General features: G+C 49.0%; 1 pseudogene; it reads left to right on the top strand.

Moving 5' to 3' along the window:
• The first annotated feature begins 3,154 nt into the window (after positions 1–3,154).
• On the top strand, positions 3,155–4,245 carry LOC142775460 (serine/threonine-protein phosphatase PP1-beta catalytic subunit pseudogene; annotated as a pseudogene).
• The last annotated feature ends 12,724 nt before the right edge of the window (positions 4,246–16,969 follow it).

The following is a 16,969-nucleotide window of genomic DNA, read 5'->3' as shown; positions in this document are numbered from 1 at the left end:
ACTAGTTTTAGGAGAAGTCCTGCCAGACGGCTCTTAGACGTTGTCTAAACGTTTCCTTTTATATATGCATTATAAAGCTAAAACTAGCAATTACCATATATGAGAAGGGTGTCGACTAGGCCTTGTTGGTTTGCCGTACTTGTAAATTGTGTCACGTGAAAGACGTAGAAAGGAACACAAGTGGTGTCTACGTCTTGCATGTGCAACAGTTAACCTGTATGGCAATCCAACAAGGCCGAGTCGACACCTTTCTCATATATTTTAATTGCTATTTTAGATTTCTAAATCAACTAAACCAAAAAATGTTAGGAAATTGTCCGTACGTCTGTCCACACATCTGTCCATCCATTCATGACTGTATAACAAGCATTATTAACTACTCGTAACATGAAAATCATGACACGTATGACATGAATGAGATCATTTAGATCTCAAGGTCCAGCTGCTCTTGCGCTGTTTTCGTTTACATGGCATATTGAATAACGGGTATGGTATGACATCAATGCATGATGAAAATATGTGACAGCCCCTGACGTGAAAAGAGGACGTGTGTGTTATGAAAGAACATGACTACATGCTATGCTCATAGCACGCCCACGGCCGTTTCGCTAGCTTCCCTTATACCAAAGTAAGTATTACAGGACGCGAACGAACGACGAAGGTAAATGACACTTTCAAACGTGGCAGTGATGACATGCGTGTCATGTAAAAGATGACTACATGTACGTGCATAGCACGCTGAAAGCAGTTACGCTGGCTTCGCATATACCAAATTTGGTACAAATGATGAAGGAATGCCACGGCTGCGAAAATGATAATAATGGCATGCGTGTAATCTAGCAACAACAGTACAAGCCACACTCAAGATGCGCTGGCCGCCGTTTCGCTAGCTTCACATATACCAAATTTGGTATATGTGACACGAATCTAGGACGAAGGTAAATGACGCGCCCGAACATCATAATCATGAAACGTGTGGCATGTAAATCACGACTACCTGCGGCACTCGTAGCACGCTCACGGCCATTTCGATAGCTTTACATATACTAAATTTGGTACTACGCAACGTGAGTAGACGACGAACGCAAAGTCCAGGTGGAAGCATTATAATCATTACATGGAATTCATGTCCAGTACAATTTACATGCCTACCACTGCTAGTGCTGTTGTTGGAAACGTTAGTGGTGCCACTGTGTCGCAACTATAAACAACGTACTCGCATATTATCTGTCCATACGGGAGTTCGCATAACATTTCTACTTGTGTTCAGTTTGTGTTACATTCGTGCGCCTCGTAACGTTATGGTGATTTAAAGTGACATATGAGCCCTCCTCATTCACGTTTCGCATTTGATTACTTGCCATTGTACGTGGGATCGGCTATTTTTTACAGCAAACTAGAGTTTTAAAGGAATTGTTATGCTTGAGGTTCACCATGTGTCGTTAGTAGGAAATCATTCTAATGAATCAGCACACACTCTCTTCATCGACATCTTTTTCCTCTTTAGATTCGCTTCCACGAAAGGTGTGCCACATTATCTGGCGCAGCAAGCATAATTCTGCTGGGCGAGAGAACAGGTATAAACAGAAAGAACAGAAAATAAGAGAAAATAAGAAATTCCTGGTCAGATCATTCTCCTTATTGCAACTTTTTTAAAAACCGATAGAATTAGAATACCATTTTTGTCATGTCACCGGTACAGATTAGTAATAAAATTAGTTCTTGTCAAGTGAATAGCTAAGTTCAGGCATAACTTGAGAAATGACAATAGGCTTTTTTTCAGTGCTTCGGCTTGTGGCTTCAGCCACAAGAATGCTTTTGGTGCCATTTGTGCTACCTTCACAAAACGAATGAAATTAAAATTCAAAAGGCTGTCTTTGTGTTAATAATATAGAAGCAACATTTTGACCTAGAAACAACATTTCATTATCATTAATAATAATAATACCTTTATTCCCGTTCGTTTGTCCTCACGATAACATCTAAACTGTCTGATCAGAGAGTGAGAAAAACAAATATTGCGCTAATTTTGTTTTTACGTATGTCATTTTTATCTTGATCATCAAAATATGTACCTAGAATTTCTCAATATAGCGTATATTATATTCTTGACCGATCCCATTAGTGCTTATGAGCCTTGTTTGAGATATTTACATATCATCATCCTAATCGAGATTTAATGCAGTGAAATACCGAAAAAATTCACAAAACACTCGGCCAATTTCCTGCATTGGTTAAGAGCCATGAGAAGAGTACAAGAAGGAGAAGAAATACCTCTCATGCCATCATGACATTACTATGTTTAATCCTTAATCAGCTGAATTACCTAATATTAGTATTGATCCCAGGTCATTCTCAGTTAACAAGAAACGAAATGGCCTACGCCTTACCCCACTCATCGCTAGACCTTCCAAAAGTTCTGGTTTCCCTATGGTAGAAAACTTCACTGAAATCATGTTTAGAAGTTTAACTTTAACAAGGAAGGTTGGAAGGAATAACGACGTGGACAGAATATATTCACCTTAAATATCCACGGAAATTGCAGTTTAGTCATTCTCTACATTCAGAAGTGACTATCACTGGATTTCGATATCGTGTCCTACCATTAAACTTTTACTAGCACAGGGCTGCTCTGACAGTGTCACCCCTCTGACAATTCTGCGGGTAACACGAAAATGGTGCACATTACTTTTTGCGATGTGTAAAATACCCTCGGGTTAGAACTCAACTTCTAAAACTTCTTTCAAAAAATTGGGCTTGACCTTATCGGAGGAAAATGTAAGCTTTTGTGCCTCAGGGTTTGGATATTGCTGCAGGGATTGCTTTTATGCCGTGTGTAATTTCATCATAACTACTAAAAGGGTAGCCATTTATTTAGGTATTTATTATTATTCCTCAGTTCATTAGGTTAACAACTGGGTTTTCGAAATTTTTCACATCATGTTGATACAGAAGTCTGAGATACAAGCTCAAAAGCATAATACTTGTATATATTTGAATATTTTAAGTAGTTTTGTCATGTAATTTCTTTCTTTCTGGTTTTCTATTTCACAGCTTATTTAAAACAACTTTCAACTGCCCTAACATTGCATTCTTGGCCAATCCCCCAAAGTGGGCACATAACATTTATATAAGAAAACATCACGTCGAAAAAATGGCGGAGGGAGATCTCAACGTGGAGAGCATTATTTCCCGTCTCTTAGAAGCCATGGGATGCCACCTGGGAAAGACTCTGCCGCTTACAGAGACGGAGATTCTTGGCCTCTGCCTAAAGTCGCGGGAGATCTTCATTAGGCAGCCAAACCTGCTTGAGCGCGAGACGTCTCCCAAAGTTTGCGGCGATATCCACGGTCTTTATAGAGACCTTATCCGGCTCCTTGAACGTGGAGGCTTTCCTCCTCAGGCAAACTACCTTTTCCTGGGTGACTACGTTTACCGTGGGCAGCAGTCGCTGGAGACCATTTGCCTGCTGCTAGGCTACTAGGTTAAGTTCCCCGAAAACTTCTTCCTTCTTCGGGGCAACCACGAGTGCGTGTCATCAACCGCATCTACGGGTTCAACGACGAGTGCAAGCACCGTTACAACATAGAGCTGTGGAAGACGTTCACCGACTGTTTTAACTGCCTGCCCATCGCTGTCATCATCAACGATAAAATCTTCTGCTGCCACGGCGAGCTGTCTCCTGACCTCTAGTCAATGGAACAGGTAAGGCGCTTCATTGAACAAACAGACGCTCCAGAAACAGGTCTTTTCTGTGACTTGCTCTGGTCGGATCCTGCAAAAAACATCCAGGGCTGGGACGAGAAAAGCCACGGTGTCTCGTTCGCCTTTAAGGCAGACGTCGGGTCCACGTTTTTCACCAGACATGACCTCGACCTAATATGCAGAGCTAACCAAGTTGTGGAAGATCGCTATGAGTTCTTTACGAAAGGCCAGCTGGTGACCCTTTTCTCTACTCCCAACTACTGCGGACATTTCGACAACGATGGTGGCATGACGTCCGTCGACTTTATGCTATGTTGCAGTTTCGAGATACTGAAACCGTTTTGGCAGAGAGAGAACAGCATGACGGTCTCTGCTCCAAAAACAAGCGACGCCGGCTCGGGGGCCACTCAACAAGTGAACGTGAGCAGTTGGAAAGGAGAATATGAAATAAAAACAATAAAAAAGCTTGTGGCTAAAGATTATTTGTATCAGGAAGTTCGCCTGCCAACACTTCTTGGTCGGTTCCACCAAGGAGGATAAAATAAAAAAAAGCTGGAGTGGAAATTCTCTTAATGCTTTGCCAGCAGAGATGAAGCCAGCTTTTGCCACTGCTAAGATGGCGGAAACATGCTCCTTCCTGAAAGTGCCCACTTAGAGATCAAGTAGCTTTGATATGCTAGAATGTAAACACCACGTTAGTGCTATAATAAAAGATAGTTATTTCTGACGAAAAAACACAAAGAAACGAGTATGGGTGACTGAAACTCCGAAGAACGCTGTCTGGAATTAGGGGCTTACTAAGGAAAATTAGTAACACTAAGACGCACTTGGAGCACTTTGTCACCCGAAAAAGTTTCCACATTAAACTCGTTGCGCGTGCGAGAGAAACGCTCCATTCTTAATCGCTGAACGGTGATAGTTTATCATGCCCTTAGTAGGATGGCCGCTGCAGCCACCATCTTGCCGTAGGATTGGCTTCACTCTTCGGCAATCATTTATACTCCAGCAGTTTTTTTGAATACCGCTGAAATTCCACGGCCTAATGGTTCAAACCTCTTTAAAGTTTATTGTTTACAGACCAGAAGAGAAAAGTACTCTTTTATTGGTGATCCTGAATCCTTTTTTCTTGCTCAGTTGCCACGTTTTTATTCACCTCAGAATATTTTTGTAATAAAAATCTGGATAGCATAAATGTTGAATATAACGGCAACTCAAATTTATAACTCCATCCTTAATTTATAACTCCATCCTTAACAAACTACACAAACTAACAACAATAGAACAACGGAGGAAAATGTTTGAAGGTATATACAGGTGAAGGCATACGTTTGATGACCGGCAGCGTTGCGTCCCCGACAATCGGATGCGAGATGTCGAAGAGAGTTCTGGAAGGACTGCAATGTCGGCGGTGTTGCAACGCTGTTGGCTCCGGGAGGCTAGTGCTTGCAGGTGACTTCGAGCAGGTTGAGCTAACTCGAGGCGAAGTCCCGATGTCTACGCTGCAGACGTTAATATCGCGTCACAACTAGACGAACGGCTAAATTTCGGTGGCCAGCCGATACAGAGCCACACTAAAAACTTCTAGAAGAGATGCTTGTTGATCTGTTTCTACACCATGTTGGTCAGCGACTAGTCTGCCTAGCAGGGAAAAATCCTGCGCTTAAATCCCCCTCGTGTCTCTTCGCTCTCTTCCTTGGGGACAAGAGACCTCTACCTGGGTCCAATCATGCGCGTTTAATTGAGGGGAAACTCCGCCCCAAAAATATTTTGACCCCACCCCTTTTTAATAGGGAGAGGGCGAGAATGACAACCTGTTAGGTTGTTGTCATACGGCTTGGCCACCAGAGGGTTTCCCACGCTTTTCCTCTTGGGAAATGGTCAGACTGCTTGGCTCTCAGCCGGTGCGTCCCGTAGCCTAATCCTCGTTCGGGGTACATCGCGGCCTTCCACGACCTTGCAGACACCGCCGCAGTTACAAAAGGATCAATTGTCGACGGCGACGTTCCAAGAAGAGCACCCCATTCTGCACTTCTCGGCTTCCTTTCATGCGCCCGCCGTTCCCACGGTCAGTGGGGAAGTATGGCGCCCGTTAATTGCCGTGACGCGGGGCCGCCAAAAATGGCCGTCCGTGACATTGCCCCCACTTTCAAAATGTTATTCATAACATTGGCTCACACGGAGGGGAATTTTTCGGCAACAAGGAACAAAACACCACCAACAAGGGAGACATGAGGACTGTCCCTCTCATACACAACATCAATAGGCAGAGTGCATCAAAGTAACAACAAAAGGAAAAAAAACAATTGTTAGAGTACCAGCTTCAGTTACACGCAACAATATCAATGCGCCATGCAAACAAGTAAAAGAAATAGCCGTGTACGGCAGCCATCAATACAGAATACAATGCACGGATGTATACTTCGAACAATACGGAACAGGTGCGCTCCTCTACTATAGTGAAATCCTTCAATGTGCATTACAATATGTAAAAACAAGCAATGCACCAAGCAAAAAGAAAATAACTCAAAATACACTTCTTGTACAATGAAATATGCACATACAAACAGAAAACAAACGACTAAAGGAAAAAAAAACATGCTCAAAGACCTCAAGAACTATATCCGGCTCAAGTAATTGGCTCCCACGTTTTCGCTACCCTTAATATGCGTAATGGTGAACTGGTACTCTTGGAGTAGTAAACTCTATTGAAGTACTCGAGCATTCAGCTGTTTTGCCTGTTGGATATAACTCAGAGGCTGGTGGTCTGTCTGGACAAAAAAAAATGTACTCCATATAAGTACATTGAGAATTTCTGAATTCCCCATGCCAACGCGAGACATCCGCGTTCGATGGTACCATAGGAAGCCTCCCGTGGAAGCAGCTTTCAACTGGCATAAGCTGTGGGGTGGAGCTTGCCTTCGTGGGCCTGCATGAGCACGGCTCCGAGACTTGTGTCCGATGCGTCCGTTCGAAGTACGAATGGTTGGTGCAAATCTGGTAGCCCTAGTATCGGCTCCGTCGAGACATGTTGTTTGAGACTTCGAAAAGCCTCCTCGTGGGCTTCTGTTCATTTCACCGAGTTAGCTTCGCCCTTCCGGGTTAAATCTGTAAGGGGAGCGCTGACTTCTGCGTAATTCGGGGTAAATTCCCGATAGTACCCGGTCAAACCGAGAAAGGCACGCACTTGTCGCTTCGTTGAAGGACGTGGTGCAGCTTAGATCTTGTCGAGTGTTTTCCCCAGTGGTTGCAATCTGCCCCTGCCAACTCGGTGTCCCAAGAAGTCGATTTCTTCCACACCAAGTTCGCAATTATTAGGGCGCACTGTAAGCCCGGTCCTCTGTATGCGCTTGTAGGACCGCGGTAAGAATTGGTAGCGCGGCGATTTTTGTTGGCTTTTATTTGCTTTACGGCGTAAGCTTGGGAAAGCATTTCAGCCGCGGGCAGCCAGCGTTGCTTGAGTGACAAGCGGTTGAAGCGTGACCGACCGGTTTTGCCGCGTGCGCAGACTCACGGCGCCAGCATATTACCCTGCTTTGTTCAACGCCAGAGACGGTCGAGCGTTCCGAGTTACTATTAAATCAAGGAAAAGAGAACCAACCGGGGCGAGAAAAGGGGTGAGATTATAAACGTCATTGTGACGGCCCCCTAATTGCCTCTCGGCACTGGCAGTCGGCGCATCAACGGGCCTCTTCCGAGACCCCGCGCACCGCGGCGACTCCTCGCATCGGTTCGGCTTATGGTCCGGTGCGCGCCTGCAGAATCGGCGGCACGCATTGCGAAAACTCTGAAGTAGTTGACCACCTTTTCTGCCGGTCCGGCTTTGGTCCAGTAGCTCTCAGAAGCTGGCTCGCGACACGGGAAATGGTAATGGCCGCCCGTTCGACGCCTAGGTTGCCTATTGTTGAATCGGGCATGTCTTCGACTGCGTCCCCGTTTATCCGGGCAAATGAGCTCGTAAGTAGAAACATGCGCGGTCAGCGAACGGTTCCTCTTACGGCGCACAGAGGCAAGAGGATTATAGCCCCGTCGTCAAGAAATTGACGTGGTAGAGGGAAGTCGCCCTACGGCCGCAATACCGAGTACGGCTAGCTCTGTCTAGATAATTGTGCGCCGCGAAGCTGGCCCTGGCCTCTATGCTTTTTGTAGTTTTCTTTTATTTACGTTTTGGTTGTTGTGTTATTTGGGGAGAGTGCATGAGTCTCACGTGCACGAAGGCGGCATCCTCGTGGCGGTTTTTTTTGATCTACCTAATGTACTGTCCAATCAAAGAACAAGCAGGTGATTATTTGCCGAGAGTGTGGTAAGGGTGGAGCGCCAGGAAGGGATAAGAAGAGGCCCCGGGGCTCCGCCAAGTGTTCTGAACCGAGCTTTCGGTGTTAGGCACCATCAGCTCCGCCGAACCCCGTAGGGTCGTCCTACAGAAGTCGGTTCATTTCCAAGTTGTTTTTCTTTTCTTTTTTTGTAACATTTATGTCCATTGATTGTCAAATCTGTAAATACAAGTTTTTCTCAGCCATCTAGAACTTCTTCAGCGTTGCTTCTGCTTCATCGTCAAGCGACCAGCAGGCCAATAGCCGCTATTGGGATAGCGGCGTACGTTTCTTCTTTAGTTACCACCCACTTTGCTATACCACCGTGGGTGGTGCGCCTCAGGCGCCGAGTGGGGAGAAGTGGTTTCTTCTACATCGAGAAGTGAACCTGATTTTACTGGCGCAGTCGACAGGATTGGCTTGCTGTGGACGGAGTTGGAAGAAGGAAGAAGCTGGCTGAGAGGCAAGACGAAGTACAGATGAAGACGCCAATCGGCACGAGACCAACGGACAAACGCTGCAGCAAGTAGCTGCGGCAGCTGGAAGCTGCAGATAGCCTGGTGTTCCCAGAAGACACCGAGGGAGTGACTGGGTCAAAGCGGTCCTCGAACGAGTTCTCGACACCCAAAAGGCGCGTCCACGACGAGGTGGGGCATCGACCAGAAGCCTGCTGCAGCAAGCCGGAGCGACGCCACGACACGAGACAGAGCTAACGTGAGTTCCCTTTCTTATTGCTGTATGGTTGTTGCGGGGCAAACAGGCTAGCACCACATTCAGCAGGATGGAGGGTGGCGACGGGGTGAATGAGGATGGGAGTGGTGGCGTCCCTTGGATGGCACGAGATCAAGCAGATCATGATTTTAAAATGGCTCGGGAACGAAGCTGGCAAATGGAGTTGGAGTTAGAGCTCGCTAAATTACGTCCGGCAAGCCCATCAGGTAGCGTGAGTGATGCTGGCAGAACATTTGAGCGCTGCTCCAACACTGAGCGGCGCAAATACGCCAAATTGTTAGTGGGTGCTTTCCCGAAATTTCCCGCAGACGCAGAGGTGCCTCGAAGTTATTGGGGACAAATAGTCTTTCCGCTCGTGGCTGAGTGCGTAGAGTATTTATCAACTCGGCTCACACCCGCGCAACATCGGGACTATGAGACCGTGAGGGAAGTAGTGCTTGATGAACTGAAGCTGTCTCCCTTAGAATACCAAAAGAAATTCACAGGGGCACGTAAACGAAAAACAGAGACGTAGAAAAGTTTTACAACAAGGTTGGGTAGCTACTTAAATTTTTACGTGGCGTCAAGAGACGTGTCCACCTTCGCGGAGCTTTTGGAACTACTGGTAGTGGACCAATTGAAAACCATGTTGTCTGAAGAGGCATTAAAACACTTGAGGTTACGTGAGGGGGCAGCGTGGTACAAAAGCACAGAAATTGCAAGGCTCTTGCACACTTTGAAGACGCGAACGGCAGTGCGGAAGCGCAGAAAGGACAGCCGCGTAACGCCAGCAGTAAAGGGGTAGAAAAGACGACCGACCTCCAGAGTAGCAGCCCATCGGGTCCGAGTCAGGGTTCAAACACGAGACCGAAGGGTTCGTATAATTCAGGTAGGCAACCGAGGAAAACGGGATGTTTTGAGTGCGGATCGAACACACATATTAGACTCAGCTGCCCGCACTATCTTGAAAGGGTGGCGCCGAATCCTAGCGCTTCGGAGGGAAATGATAAACTCACTGCTCGAGTCTGCCTAGATAAGGTAACGTCTGCCGACCGCTTGTGGAAGGTAACTCTGAACTGCAAAGATAAAACTTTGAATGCAATAGTAGACACGGGCGCCGAAATTACGGTAGTGCAGGAAAGCTTGGTTCCTGAAGAATTTATCCAGGCCCATGGCCACGTAGGCCTCCGGGCAGCATTTGGTGAATGAGTCGAGGCCAAACTAGTAGAGCTCCCGCTAACGCTGAAACAGGGGCAACCGGTGTTCGCCGAAGTTTCACAGGCCACACCAGTCTTGTGTGCGGTCACAGATAAACTAAGCGTGAGTGAATGCCTGCTCTCGGCGAGCGATTGGACCGCGTTGCAGGAGAGCCAGTGTGAATAGAACAAACAGGACACAACACTATCCCCCCGAAACTTCTCCGACGAACGAGAGGCGGCCGCAAAGCTAGATGGGAGAGTAGTAGAGCAGAGTAGACCGACTCCGGATTATCCGCGGTGAGTGGAGGAAAGCGTACTACAGCCCAGCGAGGTCGAACGCACCCGGGGGGAAGAAGTGGTTACAGCCGTGGAGGTAGAGGAGGGAGAATTAGGGCCGGCAGGAGAGCGTAACGCTAGAGAGAAAACACCACACACCGTCGAGAACGAGGCAAGTTGCGTGTCGCAAGGTGGCGCAAGTGGCGAGAGGGGCGATTTCAAGGCGTTGCGTGAGGAACAAAGGAGTGACGAAACGTTGGGCCGGGCATGGAGAGACGCCGCGGAAGGGCGAGGCGGAATACTGGCGATTGAAGGGTTGCTGTATCACCGTGAACAGGTATTGGGTCAACCGATCAAGCAGTTAGTTTTGCCGACCACCCGGCGGGCTGATGTGCTCAGCCTGGAGCATGAGTCGTATTGGGGCGGACACCTGGGGTTTCGTAAGACGAAAGCGAGAATTAAACTCAGTTTCTTTGGCCAGGTATAGAAAAGGACGTCCAAGACTACTGCAATTGTTGTCACGCGGGCCATATCAGGGCTGACAGGAGGCAGACAGGCAAATTTCCCATAGCGCCCCTCGTAAGGCCCCGATACCCCTTTCAGAAAGTCAATATCGACGTCATAGGACCAATTGAGCCGCCGACAACTCGCTGCCACCGCTACGCGTTATGCATGATAGACCTCTGCACCCGCTGGCTCGAGGTCATATGTCTCAAATCATTGACAGCTAAAGCTACCTGCGACGCAATGTTGGAAATTTTTAGCCGCAGCGGGATACCAGAGGTAGTATGTTCAGATTGCGGGACCAATTTCACCGCCGCGCTGACCCGCGAATTCCTGACGCGCCACAGCTGTTCCCCTCGGTTTTCGACACTTGACCACCCGGAAAGCAACGGAGTGGTCGAATGGTGGAACAGAGTATTCAAAAACATGCTATTTCATGTGATATCTGAACAGGGGCGACAATGGGACAAGTTCGTGCCACTTCTACTGTGGACATATAGAGAAGTTCCTCATGACACTACGGGCGTGTCCCCGTTCCAGATGATGTACGGGAGAAAACCCGTCGGTCCGCTCGCGATCCTACAGAGGGCTTGGTCGGGAGAACAGGAAATGCCCGGGACAGTGGCAGACAAGCCGGCGGAGTATATGCGAAAACTGAAGCAACAGTTGGAGATAGCCGCAGAAGCCGCTAACGTGACCGCAACTAAACAGCAGAGGGCGTACGCGACGCAATACAACCTTCGTGCGAAAGAAAAATAGTTTCAACTTGGGGAGCAGGTGCTTGTTTTTGATAGCAACCGTTCCAGTAAGATGCAACCGAAATGGGTAGGTCCGTGCAGGATCACAGGAAAGTACCGCCAACACTCCTATTACTTAGAGACGCCGGTGGGTAAGCGTATGCTAGTGCATGCCAACCACCTGCGCCCGTACACGTGCCTTGTCGCTGGCATTAGTGTCATATTCCATGACGATCACGAGTTCGGGGAGGTGGAATACGTGCCCGGTCCTGTCACCTCGCACGACAGAGCATCTATCTTACCGGCGGGTAGCTTGGCTCATTTGCAACCCCCTGAGAGAGTGTTAGTACGGGAGGTGTTTGAACGCCATGCGGCCTTATTTAGCGGAGAATTGGGGATCGCGCAAGTCGGCGAATATAATATAAGGCTTGTGCAAGGGGCCAAGCCGAAACGTAGCCGCCCTTACCGCATGCCAGTGGCCTTGAAGGACGAGGTTTCGAAACAGATAGCGGAACTGCTCGAGCTCGGTTTAATATACCGGTGCAAAAGTCCATTTGCTCACCCCCTTGAGTGCGTCCCAAAGAAAGATGGCATGGTGCGCCTGTGTGTCGATTACAGAAGCTTAAATGCCATAACCGAACCGGACGCATTCCCGATGGGATTCCCGCAAGAATTGATCATGAATGTAAGTCAGGCTAGTTATATAACTCTCATTGATCTCCGACGAGGCTACTGGCAAGTTCCCTTAGCGGAAGGGTCACAACGCATGACCGCGTTCGTGTCGCACCTAGGTCAGTTTGCTTGGAGGATAATGCCGTTTGGGCTCAGGAACGCGGCAGCCAGCTTTCAGCGGAGTATGAAACAGCTGTTAGCACCCCACGAGGCGTATGCCTGTGCCTACTTGGATGACATTGCGGTTTTCAGCAAATCCCTACAGGAGCACGTCCGGCACCTCCACGCTGTGTTCTCCGCCCTAACATCCGTAGGTCTAGTAGCTAACATGGAAAAATGTCAGGTGGCGTGCGCGTCTATCCGCTACCTCAGCATATTGTGGGATCGGGAAGTCACGGTCCGGACCCCAGCAAGCTCGCGGCTATTGAGGGGCTGCAAGTACCCCAGAATAAAAAAGAGTTAAGAAGTGTTCTAGGTCTGTCAGTATTACCGGGGTTACGTACCCAATTTCGCTGGCATCGCTTCCCTCCGCCGGTGTCAGAAGTGGGATTCAAAAAGTTCAACACCTGGGTATTCGGGGCCAAAATCTTTGTCGTCTCCGACCACAATCCGCTCGCGTATCTCACTCAAGCTGCGCCACAAGGGGCCAAATTGATACGTTGGGCATTGGCTTTGCAGCGCTACGACGTGGTAGTGCAACACAGAAAGGGTACGGCACATGCTAACGCCGACGCGCTTTCCCGGCAGACAAACCAATGCTGGGAGGAGGTGCAGTAGCCTGAGAGCCCCGCAGTGGCGATCAGTGAAGGAGGGGGAACAAGTGTTATGTGCCACGGGACTAAGTGATGGATTTATGGTGCAAACATGGCAATAACACTTCAGAATGGTGATGGAACTTTTGAACATCATACAACAGTGTATGGAAATTACCAAGTGTAGTCGTGTGAACTGCGTGTGGTGTCTGTTTGCTTTTACGTGCCAATATTTTTTGCGCTTTTTTATTATGTTGGGTGGAACAACAGCGCTCGATTGTTCTGGGACATGTGTTGGAGTGTGTGTCATGCTAATGAAAACTCTTGCAGAGTGTTCAAGGAATTGCCCACGGCAGCGAATGTCAGATGTTGCATGCATCATAAGCGTTTGGTGAAAAGGCGTGCGGCGCGAGCAGCTCTGGCATGTTTGGTCGGGTATACTAGATACCGAGTTTCAGCTGCGTGATGTTTTGAATAAGCTCGCCATACTAAGAGAGCAGGAAAGCTCACTAAGTAGCATCGTCATGTCAGCTGGCGCTGGAAACTGGTTTATTTCATTGTTTTTTTTTGAGCACCGAGACCAAGTGGGGCTCTTTGCGCGCTTCCTTTGCAGGAGAGAATTTGCGCATGCTGCTGCCGGCCAGGTGCAGCGCGACCACTGCGTAGTGGGTGGGACACTCCAGCCGTTGGCTGCAGCTGTTAACCCGCCGTACACCCACTGGTTGAGCGCGGTCCGTTTATTTTTGTGTGGGTTTACTTCGGCAACACTGTAGGCAAGTGGTTGCGAAGTCTTGGATGGGGGGTGTAGAACCGCGGTAAGAATTGATAGCGCGGCGATTTTTGTTTGCTTTTATTTGCTTTGCGGCATAAGCTTGGGAAGGCATGTCAGCCGCGGGCAGCCAGCGTTGCTTGAGTGACAAGCGGTTGAAGCGTGACCGACCGGTTTTGCCGCGAGCGCAGACTCACAGCGCCAGCATATTACCCTGCTTTGTTCAACGCCAGAGACGGTCGAGTGTTCCGAGTTACTATTAACTCAAGGAAAAGGGAACCAACCGGGGCAACAAAAGGGCTGAGATTATAAACGTCATTGTGACGGCCCCCTAATTGCCTCTCGGCACTGGCAGTCGGCGCATCAACGGGCCTCTTACGAGACCCCGCGCACCGCGGTGACTCCTCGCATCGGTTCGGCTTATGGTCAGGCCAGGTACTGTTTGCGCGCCTGCAAAATCGGCGGCGCGCGTTGCAAAAACTCTGAAGTCGCCGACGACCTTTTCTGCCGGTCCGGCTTCGGTCCAGTAGCTCTCAGAAGCGGGCTCGCGACACGGGAAATGGTAACGGCCGCCCGTTCGACGCCTAGGTTGCCTATTGTTGAATCGGGCATGTCTTCGACTGCGTCCCCGTTTATCCGGGCAAATGAGCTCGTAAGTAGAAACATGCGCGGTCAGCGAGCAGTTCTTCTTACAGCGCACAGAGGCAAGAGGATTATAGCCCCGTCGTCAAGAAATTGACGGGGTAGAGGGAAGTCGCCCTACGGCCGCAATACCGAGTACGGCTAGCTCTGTCTAGATAATTGTGCGCCGCGAAGCTGGCCCTGGCCTCTATGCTTTTTGTAGTTTTCTTTTATTTACGTTTTGGTTGTGGTGTTGTTTGGGGAGAGTGCATGAGTCCCACGTGCACGAAGGCGGCATCCTCGTGGCGGTTTTTTTTGATCTACCTAATGTACTGTCCAATCAAAGGACAAGCAGGTGAGTATTTGCCGAGAGTGTGGTAAGGGCGCAGCGCCAGGAAGGGATAAGAAGAGGCCCCGGGGCTCCGCCAAGTGTTCTCAACCGAGCTTGCAGTGTTAGGCACCAACAGCTCCGCCGAACCCTGTAGGGTCGCCCTACAGAAGTCGGTTCATTTCCAAGTTGTTTTTCTTTTCTTTTTTTTGTAACACTTACGTCCATTGATTGTTAAATCTGTAAATACAAGTTTTTCTCAGCCATCTAGAACTTCTTCAGCGTTGCTTCTGCTTCATCGTCAAGCGACCAGCAGGCCAATAGCCGCTATTGGGATAGCGGCGTACGTTTCTTCTCCCACTTTGCTATACCACCGCGGGTGGTGCACCTCGGGCGCCGAGTGGGGAGAAGTGGTTTCTTCTACATCGAGAAGAGAACCTGATTTTACTGCGCTCAAGAAGCAGTCCCAGAGACCTCAGGTGCTCTTCCCATGTCTCGTTGGCTACCAGTACATCATCGTAGTAGTGGTCCACACCGGGTATACCTTCTGCAACTTTCCGCATCAACTTAGCAAATACAGCAGGCGCTGTCTTGATGCCGAATGGCATGAAGCGGAACTGATATAATCCCGATGTTGTCGAGAAGGCCGTCTTCGCTTTGGACTCTTCCGTCAGCGGGATCTGCCAATAGCCCCTCACGAAGTCGAGTTTCGAGAAATACTTCTTCTTTCCCACTGTAGCAAACACCGCGTCAGTTTTTGTCATAGGTTCAGAGTCGGCCACCAGAACGTTGTTCAGGCGTCGAAAATCAATACACAGTCGATTCGTACTGTCGGGTTTCTTTACCAAAATGACTGGCGAATCATAAGGTGACTCTGATTTCTCAATGATGCCGAGCTTCTCCATCTGCCACACCTCTTTCTCTACACGTTCCTGCGTTGCAAAGGGAAGAGGGTATTGTTTCACGTGGACGGGGTTACTCGTGGTGAGTTCGAGGTTGCAGTGGACCCAGTCAGTTTTGCCCGGGACATCTGAGGAAATACGAGCGTGTTCCCTGACCATTCTTTGCAGCTGTCCGATCTGCTGAGCGTCCAGTTTGTCGGAGAGCTTCACGTCTTCTTCCCCTTCTATTTTCAGCCAGTCAGGGGTTGGAATATTTTCGTCCTCGCTCGATTCCACAACACCAAAATGTCACGTCACACACCTTGGTGGAGGGGCTGTTTCTCTCCTCGTATCTTTTCAGTAAGTTGGCGTGGAAGATTTTTCTGCCGCCAGCCGTGTCTACGACGTAGTCAGCTTCACCTTTCTTTTCCCGGACTTCAAAAGGGCCCTTTCATTGCAGCAGCAGCTTGTTCGTGTCGGTGGGAAGTAAAATCAGTACCTTGTCTCCGGGGTTGAAACTCCGCTCCTTCGCCTTTTGATTGTACAGCTTCGTGTACCGTGCTCCGGCTTTTTCCAACTCCTCGTGTGCCAGGTGGCACGTTTCCTCCAAACGGTTCCGAAGGTCGAAGACATGCTGGTACGTCGTCTTAGCTTCTTCAGTCAAGTTGGCGTTCGCCCACAGCTCCTTCAGCATCGCCAAGGGTCCCCTCACATGGCGGCCATAGAGAAGCTCGAAGGGTGAAAACCCCACACTGGCCTGCGGAACCTCCCTATAGGCAAAGAGGAGAGGTGCCAGGTAGCAGTCCCAATCTCTCGGTTTTTCGGCGCACATGCGCTTCAACATTAATTTTAAGGTGCCGTTGAATTTTTCCACCAGGCCATTCGCCATGGGGTGATATGAGGTGGTGTGGAGCTGGCGGACGGAAAGGAGCCGCGCTACTTCCTTCATCAGGTTCGATGTGAAGTTCGTGCCACGGTCGCTCAGTACCTCGCGGGGGACGCCAAATCGGGAGAACATCTGGACCAGGGCTTCGGCCACTCGCTCAGTTTCGATACTCGGGAGCGGCATTGCGTCTGGATACCAGGTGGCATAATCCATCAAAGTCAAAATGTATCGGTTCCCATGCTTTGAGGGCGGGTGAATCAATCCCACTATATCGATCGCCACTCGCTTGAACGGGGTGTTGATTATGGGTGCCCTCCCCAGTGGAACATGTGGTACATGGCCCTTTGGTACGGTGCGCTGACAAATGTCACATGAGGCGACGAACCTTTTCACGTCAGCTATAATGCCTGGCCAAAAGAACTCCTCCAAGATCCGGTCCTTGGTTTTCTGCGTGCCCAAGTGTCCTGCCATTATGCCATTGTGTGCTGTTTTAAGCGCAGCTTCTCGGTGGCAGTGCGGAACGACTAATTGGCGTACAAGCCATCCGTTGGCCTCTGTGTACTGTCGGTACAGCAGTCCCTCTTCTTGTTTGTACTCGACGCTTCCCTTCTCATTTCA

This window comes from Rhipicephalus microplus, chromosome X (assembly GCF_043290135.1).
Source record: "Rhipicephalus microplus isolate Deutch F79 chromosome X, USDA_Rmic, whole genome shotgun sequence".
Lineage (NCBI taxonomy): Eukaryota > Metazoa > Arthropoda > Arachnida > Ixodida > Ixodidae > Rhipicephalus > Rhipicephalus microplus.
Note: the sequence above shows the minus strand (reverse complement) of the source record. Positions and strands in the feature narration are given on the sequence as shown.